Source organism: Passer montanus, unplaced genomic scaffold, assembly GCF_014805655.1.
Source record: "Passer montanus isolate IOZ18808 unplaced genomic scaffold, ASM1480565v1 scaffold42, whole genome shotgun sequence".
Taxonomy (NCBI): domain Eukaryota; kingdom Metazoa; phylum Chordata; class Aves; order Passeriformes; family Passeridae; genus Passer; species Passer montanus.
In genome coordinates this window covers 3,544,414-3,568,781 of record NW_024369041.1, presented here as the reverse complement: position 1 = coordinate 3,568,781, position 24,368 = coordinate 3,544,414, and the positions used below count along the sequence as shown (strand labels likewise).

Sequence of the window (24,368 nt, the reverse complement as noted above, 5' to 3'; positions counted from 1 at the left end):
TGTGTTATAGTTTCAGCTCTCTGGAGGAAACATTTTAGGCAGAAAATGCCAAGGTGGTAGAAGTTTCAACAGATGAAGGATGAACAAATGGGAGGGGAGGCAGGAATGGGGGACAGGGTTGTTTAACATGTGCTGACAGAACTAACGTGGCATGTGAAATCCACATTTCAGTACCTGTCCTGAAGCCTCTGGTTGCCATCAAGAATGTACCTAAGACCTAATTTTTGTCTAGACAAGCAGTGAAGACCAGCAGCTGTGATTTCCCTAACAGTTCATGCTACCATAGCACTCCACTGCATTATTCATGTTTTCCTGACGCATGAAACATTTGGTGTCAAGTCCAGAACATCTTTCAATTTAAAAAAAAAAGAAAAAAAAATAGGATGAGAGGGAGAGAGAGAGAAAGACAAGAAAAGGTCTTGTGCAGAACTGTCATTAATTGTGTTGGTATAACTGGCAGCATGACTAGGGATCTTGAATTCCTTCCAGAAATAAAACCAGAGCAGTTCCCTTTTTACTTCTTTGTTCTTCTTCTGCCTCTATGTTGTTTGGCTTCTTAAGGTGTTGCTGAAGATTTAAGGATGTCCTTGAATCTCCATTCTTGACTATTAGATTAAAACTCCTCCAGATGGGGTGTTTTTCAGAATGCCACTGGGTCTTTGGCTCCAGGCAATGCTGTTTTGTGCCACATTTCTGATGTTCTCCAACTTAATGCCTTTACACAACCCTTTGGCACGTTCTTTATTTTCCTTTCTTCCTGACAAATCTTCCAACTTCTCTTTCAAATTAATGTTGCACATTGTAGCCTATATGATACCTGGCATGCCTGCCCTAACTTTGTGCCACATTTCTGATGTTCTCCAACTTAATGCCTTTACACAACCCTTTGGCACATTCTTTATTTTCCTTTCTTCCTGACAGATCTTCCAACTTCCCTTTCTCTGTAGGCTTCAAAAATCAGTGTTGCACATTGTAGCCTATATGATACCTATGCATGCCTGCCCTAATAACTGGGCTCTTGAATTATATTTATCCCTTATTTGGCCATTTGGTTCTTCCCTGCTGATCAGCTGTCAAATAAAAACTCTCTCACTGTGCATGTCTCTGAGTTGATGTAGATAGTTGAGTATTTTCAGGAAATACTGTAGTGCATTGATTTTATTGTCCATGACTTTTTTTTTTTTTTTTTTTTTTGTGGTGAAAAATGCCATTCTGGGAGTAAGAGAGACCAAAACCTCCCAACTCTCCCCGGAACAGCACATGAAACATTGAGCAGTGCTGGTGGAAGTGTCCTGACACAAGTTCAGTCTTTCTGCTCATTCTAAATCTGAAGAGATCACTTTGACACGGGGCATTAAGCAGTTTCTCAGTCCTTGGTCTCTGCAAATAGAGGTGAGAATTTCTGTCAGCTGTGATTGTGTTTTGGAAGCTACAGCCGCTCTTTTATTTAGGAAATTCTGTAATTTCTCTACAGGTTTCTTTCAGGAGTAGCTCACTTTCTCCACTTCATCCTAGTGACTTGCATGAAAACTAATTAGTGATACAGTTTAATTAAGTCTTTTTTTCTGGAAAAAAATAGATTTTTTTCTGTAAAGGGAAGATCTTAAAAAATCAAAGATGTATATTAGCTTTCTGAGTTCTTCTGCTAAGGTCTGGATTGCCACCAGAGATAGTAAAAAGAAGGCATTCATGTTTTAGTAATGAAATTTTTGCCATCTTTTCGGTATCAAAACTGGACTGTGAGGTTTGTGGTTTTTTGGTAATTCAACCCTTCCTCAATTTCCTCAGTATCTTTTTTCAATTTATTCTCAAAGTTATGGTACTCCACCAGAACATGGTGTCTATTTGCTGCTAAGTAGAAAAAAATAGAAAAAACTTCGGGCCACTCTTCATTCCTCTTCTCTTCCTTTCCTCTGTCTTGTTCTTGTCTACTGGATCTGCTTTGAATTTTATTTTTTTATCTTCATTTTATTCCTGGGCTAAATTTTCCCAGAAAATTAGGGTAAGGCTCTATGTAAGACCAATATTCTGAAGAGACATCTGTGTTGTAGTGGGAGTGGGGACTGTATTCTTTGCTCATGTTAACCAGTTTGTGGCAGTGCAGTGCTTTGAAATTTGCAGGAAAGACAGCAGAGTTTGCAACTTAGAGCAGTGATTTTAGGGATTAGCCCTTGTAGGATTCAAGCTGTTAGTCAGGTGAAGTCCACAGATCACCTGTTTTAGCTCTGTTTCATTTGACTAAACCAACCCAGGTTGTCAACCTGTTCTGTGCATGTATGGATAAGCAAAGAGAAGAAATGGAACAAGATGCAAAGGATTTGGGTGTGTCTATTCTGTTGGGATTGTGGTTGAAAGATTCCTCCCAACATTCTTGCAAGAACAGTCTGTCTCTGAAGCTGCCTGGTATGCTGCACAAGCAATGTACTTTAAAGAAGAAAGACTCCACAATTTAAAATTCAAAATGGACGATATATTGACCGAACTAATTAATTTAACATGAAATTTTGCTGAAACATAGAATGTGATAGTGAAAGTACTTTTGTGCAATTTATCATGTGCTGTGGGTCTGAGAAGTTGAGGCTTGCCTGGTCTCTTTTCTTCTATTGCATCTTCTCTACCTTCTCTTCTGGATTTTTTTTAACAAATCTTAATAAACAGCTTGTGAATTGAGGAGTTTAATAGCCTAAAAACAGGTCCTGCATCATCTGCACTTGTAGTTGAAGGACAAATCAGCTCTTACTGATTGGAGACTGGAGGGAGCAGGGACCACCATGCTGAGCACAGACTTGAAATGCAGGAATATCTCCAAAAAAGCAATGGAATGGCTTCCTGAATTCCCATTTCTGCTCTTTAAGCTTGCTGTGTCACATTACGAGCCTTTCTCCTTCATCAGTTCATTGCCATGAGAATAAATGAGCTGTCACACACACTGAGTACTCTGGGCTAAATGCTCCCTGGAGATGTCTGAAGTTTTGTTTGTGTCAATAGAAGTTTAATCCACGTGCACATCCATGAATTTTTGTGCCTGTGGGATGGCATTTGCTTGACATTATGGATTCAGTAGATGGAGAATGGGAGGAGCTTTAATTTTTGAGGGGAAGTCACAAGTTAGTCACCTGCAAGTGGGATCTAGTTTCTACTTCTTACTTCAAAAATCACCTCATGAATTAATGAAAAAAAAACCCCCAACAAGTCCACAATCAAATTTATGAATCTCTATATAAATGGGTGGTTTTTACACCAGTAAATTACGTCAGATTTATTTTGTGTTGCACATGCTTTTTAAAAACACGTGATGTTGCAGCTTTTTGTGTACACAACAGGCATCTGTCACAGTAAAATGTATTAAATGTGGTACTGAGCATCAGAGGTGGCTAGGTGATTAGAGTTTGACCTTAGTGAATCCAATCAAATGTTTTTGTTGACTTCATTAGGGATTTTTTTTTTCCTTAATGATAGACATAGAAATAAACTGTTGTCATTTAATTATCATATTTTATGTTTCACTGCTAACATTGCAAAGAAAAGGATCTATACCTACTTCCTAGAGTAAGCCTTTGAGGGAATGTGGAATTCTTCACAAGCATTAATTCTGTAAAAATATATTGTCTTTTCAACAAAGTAAAATCCCACTCTCTAGACCACACAAAATAAAATTGATTATTATAGCACTGTAAAAAAAAATCAACTTTTCTAAAGGCTAATGGAGTTCCTGATATGAAAGTATTTGAGAAATAATAGATATCATGAAAAAAATAATCAGTTTTAGCATAAGTAGCACTCAGTGAAAGATCAAGGGGGCTGGGGGAGACGGTGGTGACAAATTTGTTGTGACAATGCCATAATAAGATGTTTTCATTAGGTCTGTGCTTCCTCCTTTCCCTGGCTGCCAGAGCATGGTGGTTTTGTGTCTGGAAATGAAAACAAACCTTAACATGATGGATCAGAACTTGCAGAGAATGTTTCTATTTACTTTTGTGGGGTTTTTTTTTAGTTTGTTGGCTGAAAATGTCACCAACTGCAGTCTGAGGAAGTAAACTCCCCTGCACCAGGCCCTGGCAGCGGACTTGTGACAAGGACGCTGAATGTGCTAAACCAGCATCGAGATGATCTGTAATACAAAGGTCAAAATAAACTTTACAGGGTAAATAGGAAGGATGACAAGTGCAGCTATTTCAGAAACTCCTGAAGTGACTCAAAGCCTGCTGACTAAAATCAGTGGGAGCCAAGACTGGGGCATCAAAGAAAAGTGAGGGAAAAGTTTGTTTCTCTTGCTCATTATGCTGTTACTTTTATTTGTCTTCCTCCTTTGTAGGTAGGGTAGGACTTTTTCTGTTTGTTTGTTTTTAAAGTTCTTTTGTTCTTATGCCTTAGTTCTCCTCTTAAAAAGTAACAATTTGAGAACTGAATTTCTTCCATCCCATTGGATTGAAAGAAAATATTATCTGGTTGCCCTATACTTTGAGATAAAATAAGTTTAGGATTGTTTCCATGTTAAGCATAAAAGCTTATTAAAGCTGTGTGAATAAAATTGCAAACAAAAAATATTAGCAAATCCTCCTGAATAGCAAGCATATCCCCTAACGTTATTTTTTTTTCAAGAAAAAAAGCTAAACAAATCTAAGAAATTAATTGATAGCTTTAGTTACATCAATATATATTAGCAATAAACTGCCAGGAAAAAAATTAATCAAGAAACAAACATTGCAATATTTATGCAACTATCCTCAGTATTAAAAACAAAAGGACAAACCCCAGAAAATGTGTGATGAATAATGCAGTTATTTCTAAATGGAATTAGTTGTTATTTTAAGTTCTCTGTGTCACATCACAATGTTTTTTTAGGATGTGAAGTGACAGGGAAGACTGGGAGGCCAGTCTCTCCCAGTGAGTGCCTGTCCGCTCCTCGTGCACTTTGTAAAGGTAGCAGGAGTTTCATCTGGGAAGTCCTTGCATAAACAGCCCTGGAGTTTTTCAGAGCTGGATTGGTTTGAATCTATGCTTTTGAAATTTTGGAGAAAGCAGAGGTCAGAGAGGGTAAGACATCTCAAACCAGAAGCTCAAAATGAAAGCAACATGTCTGAAATTAGGGAAAAGGAGCATTTTCTGCTCATGTTGGCCTGTATTCCAAGTATGTACTTGAAAGACTTGGCAGTATTTTAAGTATCCATTAACACACTTCCTTTTTGGAATTACTACCACTAAAAGGGCTCAGACTCAGGGGATATGTTCAGTATACAGCTGCAGAAGCTGACACCAGGGCCACCACCTGAGCTCTTCTCTTGGTGGCAGCACAGAGGTCAGCCTGTCACCTGACCTTGGTGGCCTTGCACACACTCACCTCCAGCCTTTAAAAAGGGAATTGTAGCTGAGCTGTGGCAAGCAGCACAGGATGGCTAAATCCACCTGTGTCTGCACAAGCAGCTCTTTTCTTGTCCCCTCTGTCACTGTCTGCTCTCTTTTCCTGAACAAGGGAGGGAGAGGAGTCTGAATTACACTGGAGGCCTGGAGACTGTCAGGTTTGCACACTGAACACAATGTCTCCAGTGTGGTGGCCATCAAATATCCTTTATCAGTCAGGTTCTTGGCTTCAGGGCACACACATCATTATTTATGCTGTGGAGGAGGCTGTGTCACAGGAGCCAGGCTTGAAAAATTTCTGGAAATCAATGGTGAACTTTTGTCATGTAGCCATAGATAGTAGCCCTAGAATGGATGAATCTGTGGGGTGTTCATTCTTTGCAAAGAGTGAGACATGCAGGTATATGGAAATTTTACATCTTTATTTCCCCCTACCAGTCTATATTTTTTAAATCAACACCAAACCTTCAAGATGCTTTCTGTTCCTCTGATGATACTTTCTAGCAACCAGGTCCTTGCTAAATACCTTATTATTTATTTGAGTGGTATCAAAAGATATGCTCATTTCCAAAGTGCTTGGAAAAGTGTCAGGTGATTTCCATTATATGACCTATCCTGTTTTGCATGAGCAGAACAGACATTCAGGAGCATTCTGGAGAGGTTAAGAGCTCTCAAACTGCCAAAATGATTTTCAGAGTTCAGGGTCTGAGTTTGCCTCCTTGCTTTGGATTTTCTGGCATCCACAGGTATTCCTTTGGAGTCTGCAATATTTGATGAGCTGGAAAGCTTTCTCACCCATTTTCTGTCTCTGAAGCGAGGGTGGATGTGTCCCATTGGTTCCAGCCCCCAGAGGAGGGTATGTGATCCAGAGCTGCACACTTGCACAGGATGTACGCCCCACGCAGTGCACAGCCAAGGTTTTAGCTGAAGCTGTGGGTTTTCATCCCAGGGTGAAAGGCTAACTTGAGTTTCCTGAAGAACTTTCAACACATTTGAATGATGTCACTGCTATTTTTCTTCCATGCATTCAGGGACTCTGAATTGCTATAACTTGTTCTAACATTAGCAGCCCTTCAAATTCTCTCCTCTGTGCCATAAGTTCCAACATATTAATCACCCTTCTCTTAGATATTCTAGGGGAAAATAACATGTTTTCATTGTATTTGTTCTTTCTGACTTGTGTCAAAAGTGTGCTTGTGTTTATTATATTTTTTCTGCAAGGAAAGAAAGCTTTCAGCTTTCATTCTTTTCTCTTGCAGAAATCACCAATGTCAAGTAAGGTCTTCCCTTTTTATGCTGATGCAGGTCCCTCATGATAAAAGAAAGATATGACTCATACATATGTTACTGCAGAAACACCTCTACACAAATAGGCTGAGGTAAAAGCGCTCACTGGAAGCTTTTGTATGATGCAGTGAGTGCTCTGACAGAAAACCTGGCAGAGGTGTGGGTGGAGTTTTAGCTGAGTTGGATTTCTAGTGAAGCTCTGGCTCTGCAGGGCCACTCCAGGCTCCACACAGACACATGACAAGAGATCCCAGCCTAAACAGCTGCATCTGGCATGTAGGGTCTCACAGGCAAACAGGTAACAAAGACGTGCCATAAATGTGCCCAACTGGAGGAGCTGGGGAGAGCTGGGAAGGGAGGGGTTCAGTGTCTGAGAGCTCTGCAGCTGTCAGGAAACTCTGCAGCCCCTTTGGCAGCTGACGAGGGAGTGACGAGCTCAGAACAAGTTGACTAACACCAATTTGACAGAATTTGTTTTTGACAGACCATTTTGTAGTTTTAATTCCTCCTGAGACTCTTTTAATAGCCTAAAATAGCTCAGTTATGATTTTACTTATCCCTGCAGCAAGCAAGGGATCAGGATATCAATGCTGATTTCCAGAGCAGTAACTGAACATCAGGGTCATCCCTGAAACGCTCTGTCCATAGGTAGATGGTCAGGTGCAGCTCTAGACTTGTTCTGTATCGTTTTATCATGGCACTGTGATTAGAAATGTATCACAAAATATAACCCTCCAGGCTACTCATGCTAAAAGTGACTAAATAGTAATCATATCATTTTTTCACTCCGTGCATACCTAATGGGAGCAGAGTAGAAGTAATTATTGTACAAGGGGAAAAACATCTGTTGTGAATACGATATAGGAAAGATAAGTAGTTGAACTGTGTATCTGAGAGTGTTTCCAAGAACAATAAATGTACTATATCTATTCAAGCTTGAAATATGTTGCTATGGTAGATACATTAATTACCAAAATAGCAGCATGTGAGTGGAAAAAAAAGGCTTAAAAGTCCTTCTGATATTGTGGGGGGAAGCAGTGTGGAGCAGAAGGGGATCTGTCTTTTTAAAGTAAATACATACCTGAGTGCTTTTGGCTGACACAAAGGCATTTTGAGATTATCTGAGCTATTACAGCTCTCTCCTCCATATCTACCTGATGCATGAAGGACTGGGAGGCAGGAGAACAGGGATGACACCTTCACACCTGTCCATACCTCAATCAGTCTGTTCCCTTGTTTCCCAACCTCCTGGCCATGGGCTGTGTCCCACCCAGCACTGAGCAGAGCACTGTTTCCAAGGAAGTGCCCATTCTCCCATTTGACAGCAAGAAAAACTACTCTCTGTCACTGAGCTCTGCTTTATCTCCGTATTGAAGACATTTCTGAGCTTTCTTTTTTGCTCTTTGAAAAAAACCCTGTCACCTGAGTGTGTAAGCAGACAAGTTTCCTGACTCCAGAGGCATTGCAAACTATTACTAGAGGAAAAAAGTAACCTGTCAGTATCTAGTTCCCTGGAAACCTCATGGTCAGTTCAGGTGTTTAGAGAAAACAACTGTGATAGAAAACTGTTGGACACTTAAACAGCCATTAGAAATAACTCAGATGCCCCTGCAGAGGTCTTAAGCCTCTGCACAGATGTTCTGAATTGAGAACTTGGTGCCAGGGGTACAATTTTCTCCCAAATTAAAATCAGCGTCAGACCTAATCTTGAATGGCAATGTTGGAAGAAAATGTCCGTAAGATCTCAGCCATTCCTTCAGAGTTAAAAGACAGTTGGAGCAGCAGTGTAGGAACCTCTGTGGGGCAGCAGCAGAACATTTTCTCAGTTGTTCACCTTTCCATCACATTGCAGTTTAAATACCTTCTTTTAAATGATGCTACGATGTAAAATGGCCCAAATGCCACACAAAATGTTGCTTTTATATAATTCTGACATCAGTGGAAAAAAAAACCTCAAGAGAAAATCCATGAGGAAAATCTATTTTGTAGTCACAGAATTAAAACACAGATCTAGAACAATACTCCAGATTAAAAATACTTTTATGCCTTCCATAAAAACACGTATACACACAGAGTGTGTCTGATGCCAAGTATGGTAGTGGTGCCCAGCTTTTGTGGATGCAGAGGTGGTGTCCAAAATGTAAAATGACATTCAATGAAATTAGTTTTGGAAAGGCAGAAAGAGTGGCCTTACTTCATCTCTGGCTCTGAAACACAGCGATGACTGTGTAATTGTCAATGAATAATTTGCATTGTTGTGGTTTTTCACTGTGCATATGCAGAAGGAAGATGGCCTAGAACACGGGTGCTTTTAGTGTTCCATTCCCTTTCTCCCCACAGAAGTCCACTCCATAACAAGACTGTTATCCATAGCAGGAAAGCATCAGGATGCTTCTTGGAATCCTCACCTCTTTATCAACAATCACAAAATAACAATCTACCTATGATCAAAATTCTTCTAAAAATCAATGTTAACTTCTATAACAATAATAAATGGAAATTTATGCATAAAATAAATTGGGGGGCAGGGGAAATCAACGTTTTTATGGAAACAGGTACCATGAATAATCAAACATTAAAACAGAGGAGAAGAGAAAATATTAAAAAGGGGAGAAAAGGAGAAAGAGAAAAGATTATATTTCTTGCATTTTTTCTTAAAGCTTTGCCATTTCAGCCTATGACAGTCCATTCCTCCCTAGCCATATGTCTCAGTTATTTTCATATGAAGTTGGGTTGTTATAAAGATGCCCAATATTTGTTCAGTGATTATTCCCTATTAATTACTGTTGTGGTTTCTGTGAACCTTCCATCCAGGTGGTTTGTGAATACAGTACAGGACTTTCATCAAAGGAATAAGCTGCAAGCAGAGCTCTGAAGAGACCTCATTCATGCACAGTGCAAGAGAAGGAACAGAAAGTCAATTAGCTGGCTGTAAAATTCTCAAAGAAAGCAATTTTAGGGGATAAATCCAGAACTGAAAGACTGGAGAGGAAGCACACTGGGATTGGGTGATTAAAATTTATCAGGGAGGCCAGAGTGCAGCAGTTATGTCCCAGGAACACAGACCATCACCTCCCCAACCCACTCAGCTCCAGTAACCACAGCTCTAAAGGACTGCTGATGGGGACTGGTCAAACTGGATTGAGGGAACTTGGCCAGACCCCAAGGAGATTTGGTGCAGCAACCATCAAAGTTCCTGGTAGGAAAGCAGTAGCATAGCTGAATATTGTAGCAGCAGCTGGTCCTGGTGCCTGTGTTACCCTCAATGCTTCATTAGAGGTGCAAGTTCAGTGGTAAAAAAACAGCAGTGGTGAATGTTTAGCCAGTGAGAGTTGATATTTCAAACTCTAGGGAAAGGATGAATAACTGGTCTTATTTCATTTTGTTCCTCATGAAAGATAATACTGGATCCTTCCTACCACTGAAGGAGGTGAGGATATTAGGTAGTTGCTGTAATAGATTATGCTTCTTTTTCCAGTTTTCTCTGGGGAAAGGAATGTGAAGCTTGCATTTTCACTTATTCTGCTGTTGACCTCAGTTGTATTTAGGCATTGCTTGGTTATTTTGTTTCTTTTAAGATACATTTCTCTTTGCCTGTCTCTAGTGCCTTGATGTATTTTTCCAAATAAGTGGCTGTCTGAACGAGCTAATAGTGAGAGTCACAGATGGACAGGCTGCACTTTAGAGCTGGCAGATGGGGACTTGGGACAGGAAGATAAATCTCTTTCAGACTGCTGAGTGACTGGGGAGAGTCTATTAGGGGGTCTCTGAAGTAAACACACACTGCTAGGTGTCTGAGGAGAGGAGGGACCAAACGATGCTTTTGGGTGAATGGAGGGCTGGACTCAGCTGCCTGAGTCACTGCTGTGGGCATGTGGGCTGTGGGGTGGCACAGAGCAGAACTGTGGTCACACCCCTGCAAAAGCCAGCCATGGAATCTGAAAGCACCAGGGAACAGTCAGGGACTCAAAGAGAGGAGACAGAGACATCCTGCTTTCAAACACACTCTGTCGATTTCTGCCTATTCACATTTATGTTTTCTTCCTTCTTGTGTGCAAGGAAAATATCCTATAAACAGGCAGAATGGCATTTAAATGTCACCGCTTGCTGTCCTTTAGATTTGAAAGGAAAATGAGAAGAAGGATTAGTTATCCCAGGGCTAGAGGTGGGAGCCCTTTGCCTCTCCCTTGCTCTTCAGTGTCAGCAGCAGAGCTCAGAGAGGGCTGTGGCTCGGGCTGAGGTGTGTCTGTTCCACAGACACACTGACACACCTGCAGACATGGCCCTGGGTGACACTGCCCTCCCAGGAAAACCTGCAGGTAAGCAGGAGACCAATTTGCTGGTCTGGTTCTTTTAATTCTGCTTCCCACCAATGCCTAGTGGCAGGGCTCAGGAAATGTTGCTTTTTCCAAAACTGAGGATTTTGTGCATATTATTGAACAGGAAAGAGTCGACATCCAAAAAAACAAATTAAGTAATTTACCCTCAAGCTTTGCAGAAGTCAGCCAACATGAAAAACCTCATATTTTCAGAGCACACCAGGATATGTCTCTGTTCTTTAAGAGTATTTTATATGTCCCTTACAAACTGCCACTTTCAGAAACATCATATATGTTCCTTGGTAGTGGTATATAAAACAACATTTTTATAACCTGCTTTTAGGAAGATAGAGGACTGGAAATCATTTGTATAGATATTTAGTTTTTCTTTTCCATTAATAAGTCATGGCAATACAAGGGAATATGATGGGAATGCTTTTAACAGAGCTAAGTCTCTTCTACACATTGTTATAAAATGAAGGAAGTCAGAAAATACCTACTTAGTATATGCATCATTGTGCTAATCCTTGCTTGTTTCCCACATGATGGTCTCTTGTGATGTTTCAATTTGAAAAAAATGCAAAGCAGGAAGATTTTTCTTCTGAAATTTTAGAATATAATTTGTATAATCTCAAGTCTTCCACTGAACATATTTTGTGGGCTGAACTGCATTTCCCTCCCTTCCTGTTTGGCTCCAATTTCTTTGCTTTAAAGTTCCCTGTTTCCCCCAACAGCAGTATGAGCCATGGCCATACACAAGGGTTGGACTTTTCTGTCTTCTCCTTGTCTGCATCAGTACTGACAGGCACATGCCTATAAAAAAAAGGCACCTTGTGTTTCTTAAGCTATGCCAAATCCTGAGGCAGTTCTTAGTGACTTTCTTAGGGCACAGGAAAGCAAAGGGAAAAGTTTAACTCAGTGAAGTGACCACTCCTGTTTCTGAGTCTCACAGCCGGCGTTGGTGCTTTGTTTGTCTTCCACAATAATAGGCAGAGGTTTGGATTTATTTGATATTTTTCTCTACCACATAATGAAACCCTTAAATTGATAACAAGGAGAAACCAGCAGAAATTGAACTGAAAGAAAGAGATAGATATGTAAGGCTAAAATATATTCTTAATTTTATGTCTGCTTTGGACTTTGGTCAGACTTTGGCTTGAGCAGAAGAAATGCCCAGAAAGATTGGACAAGGAAAGACACCTGGGACAGACACCATGTGGTCTCCTGGTCATCTCTTGAGGCATGTGCCCCTCTATGCAAGCTGGGATCCATATAATTGTATTTAATAAGTGTCATTTTTTGTTTCTAAAACACAGAACACAATGAGTCCTGCTAGGGATCTGTAGCCCATGATCAGAGAGAAAATTCTTTATTATTATTAATAAAGCATTACTTTTTTGAAGCATTACTTCAGTATCAGCTGAATATACACAGATTGTTAAAAAAAATCATATTCTAAAAGTAAATTAATTTCAAGTGGATATCCCTTCAAAATCCCTTTGCTACCCTTTAGAATTTGGTTATCCTTCTAAGGATAAAAGGATAACAATGACTCGTGCCTGTCTAACATCCAAAAGAGAAATTAGTACATATGGAGTTATTGACTTCATTTCACTGATAAAACCTGCTTTTGTGAGAAGCAGTTGTCTCAGCCCCTTGCTAATGATTGGTCTGTCATGTCCTGCTGACAATTCCAATGCTGTCCCTGGGGCCAGTGTGCAGCTGTGCAACCCTGGGCCCTGGGACTCTTGAAGGCCTCACCAGATCTTTGGTTTTGGCACAAGAAATTAATCTATTATTTCTATACAACTTCCAGGGAAATTATGGTAATTCAAACTCTCTTTGGTCCCTAAGTGTAGACTAAAATTTATCATTTTAATATAGGTCAATTTGGAAGTTGCTGGAATCTTCAGATATAACATTTTTGGTGTCTGGTTTTTAAAGGTTCACAGCAGTAAGCTTTATTATTTATTCTTGGAAGATTTCATTGGCAAAAATCAGAGGGTGAGCTGAGATTTGAAGAAAAATCCAGAAGATGAGTGCAAACTTGAGAGACAAAGCCTGGGAATCCATGAGTGTGTTTTTGTGTCTCTTCACACATCTTACAGGAGTTAATAGAGAGGCACTGCCATTGTCACCCACTTAGCACAAGTGTTTTCCAAAGATAGGGGAAGACTCTGGTAGTCTCAAAAGTTTTTTTCAAGCTAATGCCAACTTCCTCCAAGTGTGATTTGGTGCATGAGACTGGCTGTAGAGTAGGGACAGTCACCTAGAAATGTCAGGTTACTGTAAACAAAAAGTTAAAGTTTATTTTCAATGTGTATTTATGCTGTACTTTAAAAAAAAATCCAAGCCCAACTTTATATTTTAATAATAGGCTTTTCATTCTCAATAATTCAAGCATTTAATGTCCTGACAAATTTTAGCTTCCTTTTTAATAGCATAAACTACATAACATGAATAGTATAAGGGAAAATATTTTTTGCACTCATGTATTCTGAGACACACTTTAAAATGTTTTCAAGTGCACTTTTCAGGGAAATATGAATTGCACAGAATATAAATTTCCCTGATTACAACTCAGAACTCATCTAAACCCTTAAAGGGAGGGGAAGGTACATAGAGAAAATGTTGCACTCTGTACTGAACCTTAAATCACACTAAATGTTTGCAAGTGTTTGTGTTCCTAGTGGCTTTCATTAATTTGAGGCCACATTTTTCATTCCAGCTTTTTCTTAGGATGGTCCTAATGCTAGATTGCACCATACTTAAAAGAAGGAAATTAATTTCTGACAAGCACCTCTGGATGAGGACTGAGAGCAAAGCAGTTTCCTGCCCACTTCAATGAGGGCTGGGAGGAAGGCATGGTATTTTCTGAGGGTGAGAAATTATTTCAGCAGAGACTTTCCTCATCACTCCTGCCTGGACTTCATGCTCTGAGGGGTTTCAGAGGTTTTCACAAGCTTTCTGAACCTGTGACATGTTCTCTGTTCATCATAGGAAACAGCCAGAAGCCACACAAGTGGTTTGCTCTTGTTGTTATTTTGGAGTTCATTTGTAGGATTTGTTGCTTGCACTACAAACAAGCTGTATTGTTTGAGCTGCCAGTGGAGGAAATGCAGAAAATCAAAGGTGCACACTTAGTTCCAAATGCGTTTTGCTACAGAGTGACCTTAAAAGTTGCACGTGCCCTTCTTCAGTGTTGACAACATACAATTAAAGAGTTGCATATGGAAATCTAACTGAAGATCTTTTCCTTTTGATATCTGGTCAGGATTTCCACTGGTGCCAAGTGAAATTGTATCTATCCTGCATCTAAAACAATGCAGGCTGCATAGGCTAACAAATAATTATACTTTTTACCAAAGAAGGCAAATTTCTGAAAAATCTGGGGGTTGTGCCCCATTATTTCCTTCTATATCTTCTGGAAAGTGCACTTGATTCTCCATGAAACAAATTTTGCTTTCTTCATCAGTGCTCATGCTTGACTAGAAAAGCCATCACTGGCAGGTGTGTGAGCCAGGGTTGTGTGATGATTAGCAGGAGGATAATGAATCAGCCTGGGCTTTACATCTTGGGGTAAATCAGGGGCTCCAGCTGTATGTAAATAAGGTGTTGTTCTGTTTTATAGCATTCTACCAAAACCCTGTGCTTAAGAAAGAAAGAAAGAGATTTTAGTAATCTCCAAAAAGTAGGGATGGGAAAACTTAATGTTGTTTTGCTTTCAACAAAGTCTGAAAACTATTTTCACCAGGTAAGTTTTGCAAAACCCTTTCTTGGTTCAGGATCTTTTTCACTTCTAAATATGGATGCTATGTAAAGCTTTTTTAATATGGTAAGAAAGCTAGACTTCATAAGGGAATAGTATAAAAACAAACCCAAATCAAACCTTTATATTCTCATAAAAGCTAGATTAAATTAAAGCTTCAAAAGTTTCTAGTTCTGCTCAGAAATTCTGATTTTTATTTACATTGCCTTTTTTGTCACCTTGGAAACGTGTTCTGTGCAGAGTAGCTCAGTGGAAATGTGGGTCCCAATTGCAGTTCTTAAATTTCTCCTTGGCGAAACATCTCCCAGAACTTGAAGATGTATAGGGAAACTTTACCTATGAGTATTTCAGTCTTTAACTTTGATGTTTACATTTGTTAACAAAAGGGAAAAAATGACCTTGAAATGTACACGTACATCTTGTTCCTTCCTGTAATATAACAAAAACCTTTCCCCATAAGGCAACAAACAGCACTACATGAGCAATCCAGGCTTTCCTTGCTGATGCTGAAGTATTAGGTCTTTCCTGAGACACTGATGCAAGAGAATAGAGAGAGACACATATTTCTGCAAAGCAATAATTCAGCCCAGAATTTTAATATAAAGAACACCAAGGCAGTATCCTGTTATCTGAATTTTAATGACTGTATCTTTTTTATCCTGTCAGTTGTAGCAAGGATGTGAGAGGTTTCATGAAACATTAATGGCTCTAACTGCAGTCCTCTCCATTTCCTTTTTTCTCTCTTTTTTTGTTCTCCTGATGTGATGTAAAATATGAATTTGTGCAGTGGAACTGCTTTCTGCAGAGGGCTCTATTGCTTGCTTGATCTTGCAGCAGTGACTGTCGTTCCTGTTTGGGCTGGGAGCTTCTACACTGGCTGCCTAAGGAGAGGGAAAGGGCTGGAGGTGCATGGAGAGGAAGATCTTGCTGATGACAGATCATAAACAATTTGAAGTACAGTCTGTATTTTAGGGACATTCAGATAAAGAGCCAGCTGGATGTTCTGCCTCAGTCTCATCTGTAGACTGCTGGTTGCTGGCTGGATGAGCTGTTCAAAAGGCAAAAAGCCACAGGGAATGTCAGATCCTCTGCCCTCCTCAGTCCCCAAGAAACAGGACTGAGAAGGGGGTAAAAGGGGACTAAACCCAAACAGTTTTCAAGGCTCATTGGGTGCAAGGGCACACCAGAGGAGGTGGAAATTATTGTACATGCCAGGCACTGCAGCTGGGCAAAGCCCTGAAGGATAATGAATTCCTCCAACAGCCAGTCCCTCCAACCTAAAACCTGTGTAAGGAGTTGTCATTTGACTGAGTGCTCTCACATTATAACTGCCAGAGGAGCAGGAAAATACAGAGTTCCCAAGCCTAGTGAAGAGCCCTAGAGGCAAACAAGCATAGCTGCACAGAGGCCAGGTGTGTTTGGGATCTGTTGTAGGCACAGAGTTTGTGGTGATTGGGACGGGGCTGGGCTGAGCCTCATCCCCAATGGGGCTCAGCTGTGAGGAGCAGGTGAACAGCATTGGATTAATGATCCATGGAGTGCTGAGGTGTGCTGACCAACCACCAAAGGGAACACAGGGCACACAGGTGCACTGCATCAGCATGAGGCTATAAAAGCTGGGCTAAAGAACAACAAAGAGCTGCAGATGCTTGAAGCCTTCTTTGGTGTTGGTTGTGCTCCACCGTCGTCCCACAGGAATCTGGTATGTGAGGGCTTGCAAAAGGAAATTCAGCACTCTGATCCACAAGGTGCATAATAGGAAATGTTCCTATTTATTCAGAGCAATCCTGTTACAGACATAGATATACTTTGTGTGATGCCATATATAGTGACTAGAACATCTTAATAAGCCCTGCTGGGCTTATTTTCATTCTAAGAGAGTATGATACTGATGTGTTCAGTGACAGGGTGTCACCATGCCACTGTGATGTGTGTGTGTCGTGCTGCCTGCCATTCCTTGGGACTGGGATATTTGTTAGCAAATGTTCTGCCCTCCATGAGCATCATCCTGAGAAACAAACCCACAAGGCTTTGGGGAGCAGAGACATCAACATGTGCTCTCCTTACCTCCCTGTTCCTTAGGCAGCTCTCAGAGTTGGGAATAGCCTGACCGCCAACAGTTTCCCTCTTGTTCTTTCTGAAGAAATGTCTGGGTTTTTTTTTAGATGGCAAAAATATGGCATACTCTTCCAGAAGCTGGAGAGCAGTTTTCTTCACTCTGTTGGAGTTGGTGTCTGTCTGGAGGAGCTGGATGAGTTGGGGATATCAGGGATATGCTGAGTGAGGCTGAGACCTTCTACCGTAAGTACATTTTAATTAAAGCAGATGTTTATGTGGAAAGGTGAACAGACGTCAGCTGCTTTGTTTTTCAATAAGTGTTCTTTCAGTTTTCTGTGATTTTCTGCTCTGGGAGCTGAGAGGAAGGTTGGAAAGGTGCACTGGGTGTATCATGGCCTGTGTGCATCAGGTGTATGATGGCCTGTGAGAAGTAGCTTGGGATTTTGTACAGTAAATAAAGTAATATTTAGTAAGAGCACTGGTCTTTTAGCACTGAGTTTTGGTAGCATGGCCACCCTGAACAGCTGGAGAAGAAAATGGTGTGGCAGTGTAGTGTGCTGTTTGGCCATGGACCAGTGGAGTCTGCTGCTGTCCACAGAGGCAAACTGATAAATCAGGTGTTAACAGGACTGATGCATATTTAGACTTCATCTATTAGAATGATCTATTTTGAAATAAGCTTGGAAATGAGTAATCAAGTACATTCTCTGTGGAACAGTCTTGACTGCTAGTACACTGCAGGGCTTTGATAAAAAGAACTGCAGAAAAAGTAAGGCCCAAAGAAAGTTGATTTGAAACAAAATTCAGTTCCCTCTGACTATGCTAATTAAGGGAGCTTACACATTTCACCATGATTAACTGAGAGGCTGTGGTAGAGCTCAACATACGTGGGAGTTCATTTAGTTGTCTGTAGTTCTACCTTTTTATTTAACAAATGCTTCTTGATTTAAATGGAAATCTCTAATTGCAAAATGATCCCTGATGCAGCATGTCACAACAAATACATACATTCTCTTACAAAAAGAAAACTTTGTCTGTTTATATTATTTTCATTGTTGTCCCAGGCTTTCTTAATTCTTCCACTTTCCTTCATTTAGCATAAAGTTCACAGTATGTCTGCTTGAAATAACAACAACAAAATGGAATGTCTATTATCAATGAATCAGTGGCATTTACAAGTGGGATTTAAACAAATCTGTTGTAATAATTGTGGATGGTTTGTTTGAAATCTGTTTTATTCCTGTTAGAACCAGGAAATGTTTTGATGGAAAACAAGAAAGGTGACATTTTGTGCCAGTTGACATCAATGAGCTTCCCTGGGCTCTAGAGAGATTTTCCTTATTGCAAACTCATGGCCAACATTAGGAGATTAAGGCTTTATATGACAGGCAGTTAATAGAAGGATGTTTGTGGGAGGAATGTCTGTTTTTTTTCTAGAGTAGAGGGATAATATGAAGTAAAGGAAGAGTAAACAGAAAAATCCAGATAAAAGGAAGGGGAAAATCCTCAGAAATGGGGTAGGCCAGTCTGAGGACTCCCATGCCCTGCTGTTGGAGGAGGAGACTGGATTGGGATGCAGGTTAATGAGCAGTAGAGGCATCCTGTGCCTGGCTTGGTCTGTCCCCCAGTGCAGCAGCAAAAATCCCTCCCTCCACAATTAATCTGGATTCACTGGAATTTCACGCACAGGGGAAATGCTTCTGTTGCTGTAATATTCTTTGGAAAAACAGGAAGTACTTGTAATGGAAAATGTGCAATATGAGTGATAAAGAGGGTCACCGAGGTTCAGTCCTGCAGAAAAATGACCTTCATTTGTTTTCTATGTGTGAAGCAGGAGGGAGATAATATTTCCCCTGTGTCAAAGCTGATTTTTCTAGAACTAATGTGAAAACCCCAAAGCTGGGGAAACACATTAAAAGGAAGGGCATGACAGCCAAAGAATAGAACAGAGACTGAGACAATACTTCCTGTCCCATTTATTAGATGCTATTTATAGTTTCAGCTAAGAATATACATGCAAGGACTGATCATATATAGAAAATCACAGCACACTAAAAAAAAAGTTTTCTGATTCTATTTAGGACTTTATTAATAACTGGCAGCTTTAATACAATATACATTAATTACACGTAGAGCTACATTTGCATAAGACCACAGCTGCCATTTAAAGCAAAAACACTCAAATGTTTGGTAGATCTAAGCATTTTATTTGGAATTCAGAAAATGTGCCTGTTAGAAGATTTAAGTAGACCATGAAATAAGACAATTTCCCTGCTGTTTTTGCCTATGTAATTAATTCAGCACAGATGATGAGGAGATATCAAGTACCAAAGGAGTTATGCTCTTCTTGCCCTGTGGTCTCTGGGCAGACTGTTTTCTCCACTTGGCATTAAATTCACTGCAAAAGTACTAATCAAAGTAGTATGTTCAACTGTTGCAGGGCATTTTTGGGGTTTCTATTTCCTTGTTTTTTGGGTTTTTTTTTTCATTTTTTTTCCTTCTGCCAAATATCAAGTTCTCAAACAGGAAAATAATGACATATGTATATATAATTTATCTTTCATAATGATGAAAATTTCTTTGTCATTACTGCATAAACCTGTGAATTAATGTCCTGCCAAGATGTGTAATATTTTAAATAATAGGTGGGTGTGGAGGCAGGAGGTGTCATTTGCCTCAGGACAGACAGACAGAGCAGAGCTCCAGGTCTGCCCACTATGAGCCATTCTCAAGCTCATTTTAGGTGCTGTGGGGTGCCACATCCTGCATCTGTCACACTGCTCTGCAGCACTGCCAATGAATCCTGCACATGAGGCAGGGCTTTGCTTCCAGCATCATTGCCATCACTTTATGTGGCGGAGCTCCTGCTCCTTCCTGAGTTAGAGTGCTGAAATGTTGACTTGTCAGAAATTCCTGGCATGTGAATAAGTGCAAGAGTAGCAAGAAGAACAGCAAGTGTTGAATCCATTGGCTGTTTCCAACTCAGCTGCTGAGTGTGCAATGCTGTTTTTTCTGACATACTGCTGTCTTGCATTGTAATTTTTGTATTTTTCTTTTCCTTGCACTGAGGACAAGTGATTGTGCTTATGGGCCTGTGTGTAACTGGAGCGCTGTTCACCAGTGCACAGAGCAGTGTTCCCAGGGATTCTGAGCTGAGCCTTTGGTTTCAGGCAGGTTTGGAGTGTGTTTGGGGATTTATCATCTTCTCACAGCTACTGTTCTCTGTAACAAATTTTTAACTGCTTGCCCTTAAGTGTTTCCATTGCTGGAGATCCAATTTCCAGAAAGTCAGCTGTCCATTAAATACAGTTGCACAGTTTTTTGGTCTCATATCACTTGTTCAATTTCCATTGAGAAAACTGACTTGAGCTGAGTTGCTCCAGGTATAAATCAGTGTGATAGAAGGCAGAATTTGTCCCTTTTGTTTTCAGCCAATTTGTGTGCTTCCAATGTCTGGAATACAATAATATTTCCTCTTTCTGACTTGTTTGATGCTCACCAGAATCCCCTGAAATCTATGACAGAGATGAAATTATCTGCCTTACTCGCTGCCTAAGTGATGTAATGCCACACATTTAAATACTTGTACTGCTGTCCAGCTTGCTATTTCAACAATTTGCTGTTTAAATACTCCTTCTGCAGGTGAAATACCAGTAAAAAGACACATGTAGGAATTGGTGCTTTCTTCAAAGACTGAACACCTTTGCTCTTGTTTGTCTCTTGCCTTTCATTTTTGCTTTCTAAAGCACAACTTGTCCAACATGCCTATCTCCTATCAACCTGAAAATCAAACTATCAAATGTCAGCTTTCTTTGGAGTCAGCTGGTAGAAACTGGTCTAATAGGCTGGAACTGGGAAAAGATGGTGCTTGGTGGCCTGGGCATGTGCACTGTATTCCTTTGCACTAATCCAAATGGAATGGGATGAGTTTCAGAGCTCCTGAAAGTGAGATATGATTTAGGTCCCAAGTAAAATGTGCTCTGGGTGTGTCCCACATCAGAAGGTGGAATATTCCACGCTCCACTCCCTGGGGCTGCCTGACACTGCAGACAGGCAGCAGTTGTATGTCTGAATCTATGCCAGGAGTAGGATAACTGCAAGGAGAGAAGAGATCAGCCCCAGTTAATCCCTGGTCCTGAAGCAGCAGCTCTTACTTTCCTAAAGTGAAAATTGACTGTGCATAAGGCATAATCTCTGCGTTAAGGGTGGTATTTATGTTGAACATAAGTGATGATAAGCCTTGTGGATGTGTGGCAGAGTGCCAGGGTGACACCAGCCTGTTCTTGCTGCAGGAATCAGGAGGGTTGGCAGACACAGGGCAGATATTTGCTCTTGTCGTGTACACAAGAGCCACCCAATGTTGTTCCACATGTTCTCACTCACTAATGCCTATCCTACAGTGAATGGAAATGACTCTGCCTTTTTAACCAGGAAACCAGGGATGCAAACATAACCCCTGACAAACCAAGCAAACAAAAATGAAAACCCTGATGGGAATCAGTGTAATAATGCAACTTGGTCAGTTAATGAAACCACGCAGATTCCTGGGTTTGCCTATTGCTCACCCACCTTTCACAGATGTTTACAGCAGGAAAAATTCCTTGAGCTGGGTTCAGACTAGGGTTTATGTTCCCCCACCCTATGAATTTTCTCATTTCAGAGAAAGTTATTGGAAAAGATCAGATATATTTAAATTCCTTTTTTACCAAAGGTTTTGGGGTGCAGGAAAATAAACTGTAACCACTTCTGTCTGCATCTTTCTTATTTCAGTCATTTACGCAGCTATTCTTAGTTTTAAGCAGATGAAGCTTTCCTGTTTTCCATAGTTGCATAATTAATCTGTAAGAACTTTGACATTTCAAAGAATGTGCTGTTCCTAGCCTTTGTTGGTATCTGCATGTTTCTCTAGATTTCTGGCCTGATATTTACACTTAATGAATGAACATGAACTCAGACTCTTGAGGTCTGATCAGATTTTTTGTGACTGAGCCACAGAGGATAAATTTTAGGTGTTGTTTCCTTTATTAATATCTAGTCTGCTCTGAGCTGCAGCAGTGCAGAATTTGCTGGATCCCTTGGAAGTTATAAACAGTTCAGGATTTGGGCCTCTTGGCTGCAATAGTGAGCAGGAAAATTTTCCATTCTTCTATTGTGTGCCATGCTTCAATCTGATGTAAATTTTGTTACAGGACAAAACTTTGTAGCCTTGTGAGGACCGTGGGTGAAAGAACAATGAGAAAAAGCTGGGAATTTCTAGGCCCATACAATGAATGGAATCGTAGGCCATTGGTTCTACATCTCACAATGTTTGGTTTTATTGGCAGATGTCTGAGAAAATTGCTTTTGATGATCTCTTTTTCTTTATGGTAGTGTGAAGACTGGTATTGCTACCTCAAGGCATTTGAATAATCACATTCCCCCAGTCTGTTGAAAGTACAAAGAAAAAATGAGTGTAGTATATCCTGTCTTTCTTTTCCTTGGTATGCTAAAGGGAATTGTGTGCATGTCTCTCTGAAGAGCAGTTGTTCAAAAACACTGTTTGCTACCAGAATTCCACTGGAAAATTGCAGAGTTGCCCTTTGCACCGTGAAATCCCCAGGCACCCACTGGGAAAGAAGATGCTGTGTAAGTCAGGGCAAGGATCTAATGAGATATCACTCAGACTGCAAAACACTGGGTAGTGATTATATAAAATCCTGGGTGTTAATTATGTAATATATTGCACTTTCTGGTTAAACTTGGGTTCAACATGTGTAGCAGAAGAAAGTAAATTACCTGAGAATTTATTGATCTATTTATTTAGGCAGCACTGCTTCCCTCACAGATCACCTTCTGGATCTCTGATATGGCTCTGTTCCGCTCAGAGTAAAAACAAAAACCTCTTTGAGGTTGTTCCTGTAACTGTGGCTCTGAGAGGAACAGAGCTGGTGGATATTAACTCCAGTGATATTTGGACCTAGCACAGGAAGAGCTGCAGGAAATCCCTGCAATGCCAGGCTTTAACATGCTGGGTAGTACTGGCTGGTGATCAGCTAATGATGAGGTGCAGACTGTACTTGTTAGAGGGAATATTTCCTCATGGCAGAGAAATTCCCTTGGGAAGCCTTAGTGAACCATCCCCCGGGAGATTTCACTGCAGCTACAAGTAGCATCTCTCCCATCTGGACACCTGTGGGCTCTGCTCTGCCCTGCTGCATGCCAGGCAGGTTTCTGTGGCACCACACCAGCCCAGCTGTTGGCAGGAGCAGAAGGGAGCTGCTCAGCAGCAGCTGGCAAGGGCATCCCAGCAGCCCAGACCTGACCTGCTACCAGACAGAGCCCACTGATCCAGAAAGTGTTGTCATCTCAAGGTTAAGTGCACAATCTGGAGGTGCTATGTGGGAGAGCCATTCCTGTGCTCACAGGGTGTGTGCCTAACATGCATTTAGCTTTACTGAATACATACAATTTTTCTCCAGAAAGTAATGCTGCACAGATGCAGTGCTGAAAATGTTATTTGTGGATAAGAAACAATGGATAAGTGTTTGACGATAAACCTGTGTGTGTGTAGATGCTGGTGTTGAATTATCAGTGAAAACAGTCCTTTAATAAATATTTATGTATTTCATTGAGATCACATGTGATTTCATACTGTGGTAGCTCCACAAAAGGCAATAGAGTGGTCTGTGCTACAAGAATAAAACCAAAACATTAAGCTTAATCTACTCATAAAATCAGGGAAAAACTAACTAGTTCTCTTTGGTCTCTCTATGTGGAAAGCTTCTCTCTGTCCTGTAAAAACATAGACACAGACTCTTCCAGGGCAGAAAAACTAGAATTAAAATTGGGAAGAAACTATTGTTGAACAGAAAACTGCCCATGTTGCATTTCTGAATAGATTTTAATCTTTGACTGTGGGGGCACCTCTCAAGAGTGGTTCAGTTTTGGGTTTGTCAGTCTTCTGGGAAGAAATTGTCACCATCTGCAAAGGCAGCAAAAAGTCTTATAGAATATTTATAAGATATGTTTTTTTTTTTTACTGTATAACTCTGACAAAATCATGTTCTTAATAGCATACAGCAGTTTTTGTAGGTAGGAGCTGACATCATAAAACCTTTTCATGAGATTTAGGTGAAGGTATTTGGTAGAATCAGTAATTCATTCTTGCACTACAGAGAATAATGCACTTTTTATCATTCAACCAACAATCTGGATTTCAGGAGTTTTTTTGAGTAAAATAGATGAAAGCTTGCATCTGGATATTTCCAAAACATCATTTGATCTGCTTTTATTTTTTTTTCCTCGCATCATCTTAGAACATGCTCTAGGACTAGCTACATGGGCTAATCATGGACAAGATGCACACACAGAGATAAATTCAGTCAGGGTTATCAGCTGGTCACTGCTAAATTTGGATTGCACTAAAATGGAAATTCAAGTATATCACAGTTTTTTTGTTATTCATAAAGCAGTGAAGTAGCAGAGTGTCCAGTGCAAAAGCTTTGCTTTACCCCTGTGTAACTGAGCTAAGAATTCTGAATGGAGGAAAAACTCCTTTGCAGTGACACTAACAACTTTTTCACATGCTGAGACAG

At 40.4% G+C, this 24,368-nt stretch overlaps 1 long non-coding RNA gene across 1 annotated transcript in view; it reads left to right on the top strand.

Moving 5' to 3' along the window:
• The first annotated feature begins 16,384 nt into the window (after window positions 1-16,384).
• LOC120507231 overlaps window positions 16,385-24,368 on the top strand; it is a 70,249-nt gene continuing 62,265 nt past the window's right edge. Inside the window, exons 1-2 of the long non-coding RNA XR_005628701.1 lie at window positions 16,385-16,438; window positions 16,902-17,037. This is a non-coding gene — a long non-coding RNA (uncharacterized LOC120507231). The remainder of the gene's footprint in view (window positions 16,439-16,901; window positions 17,038-24,368) is intronic.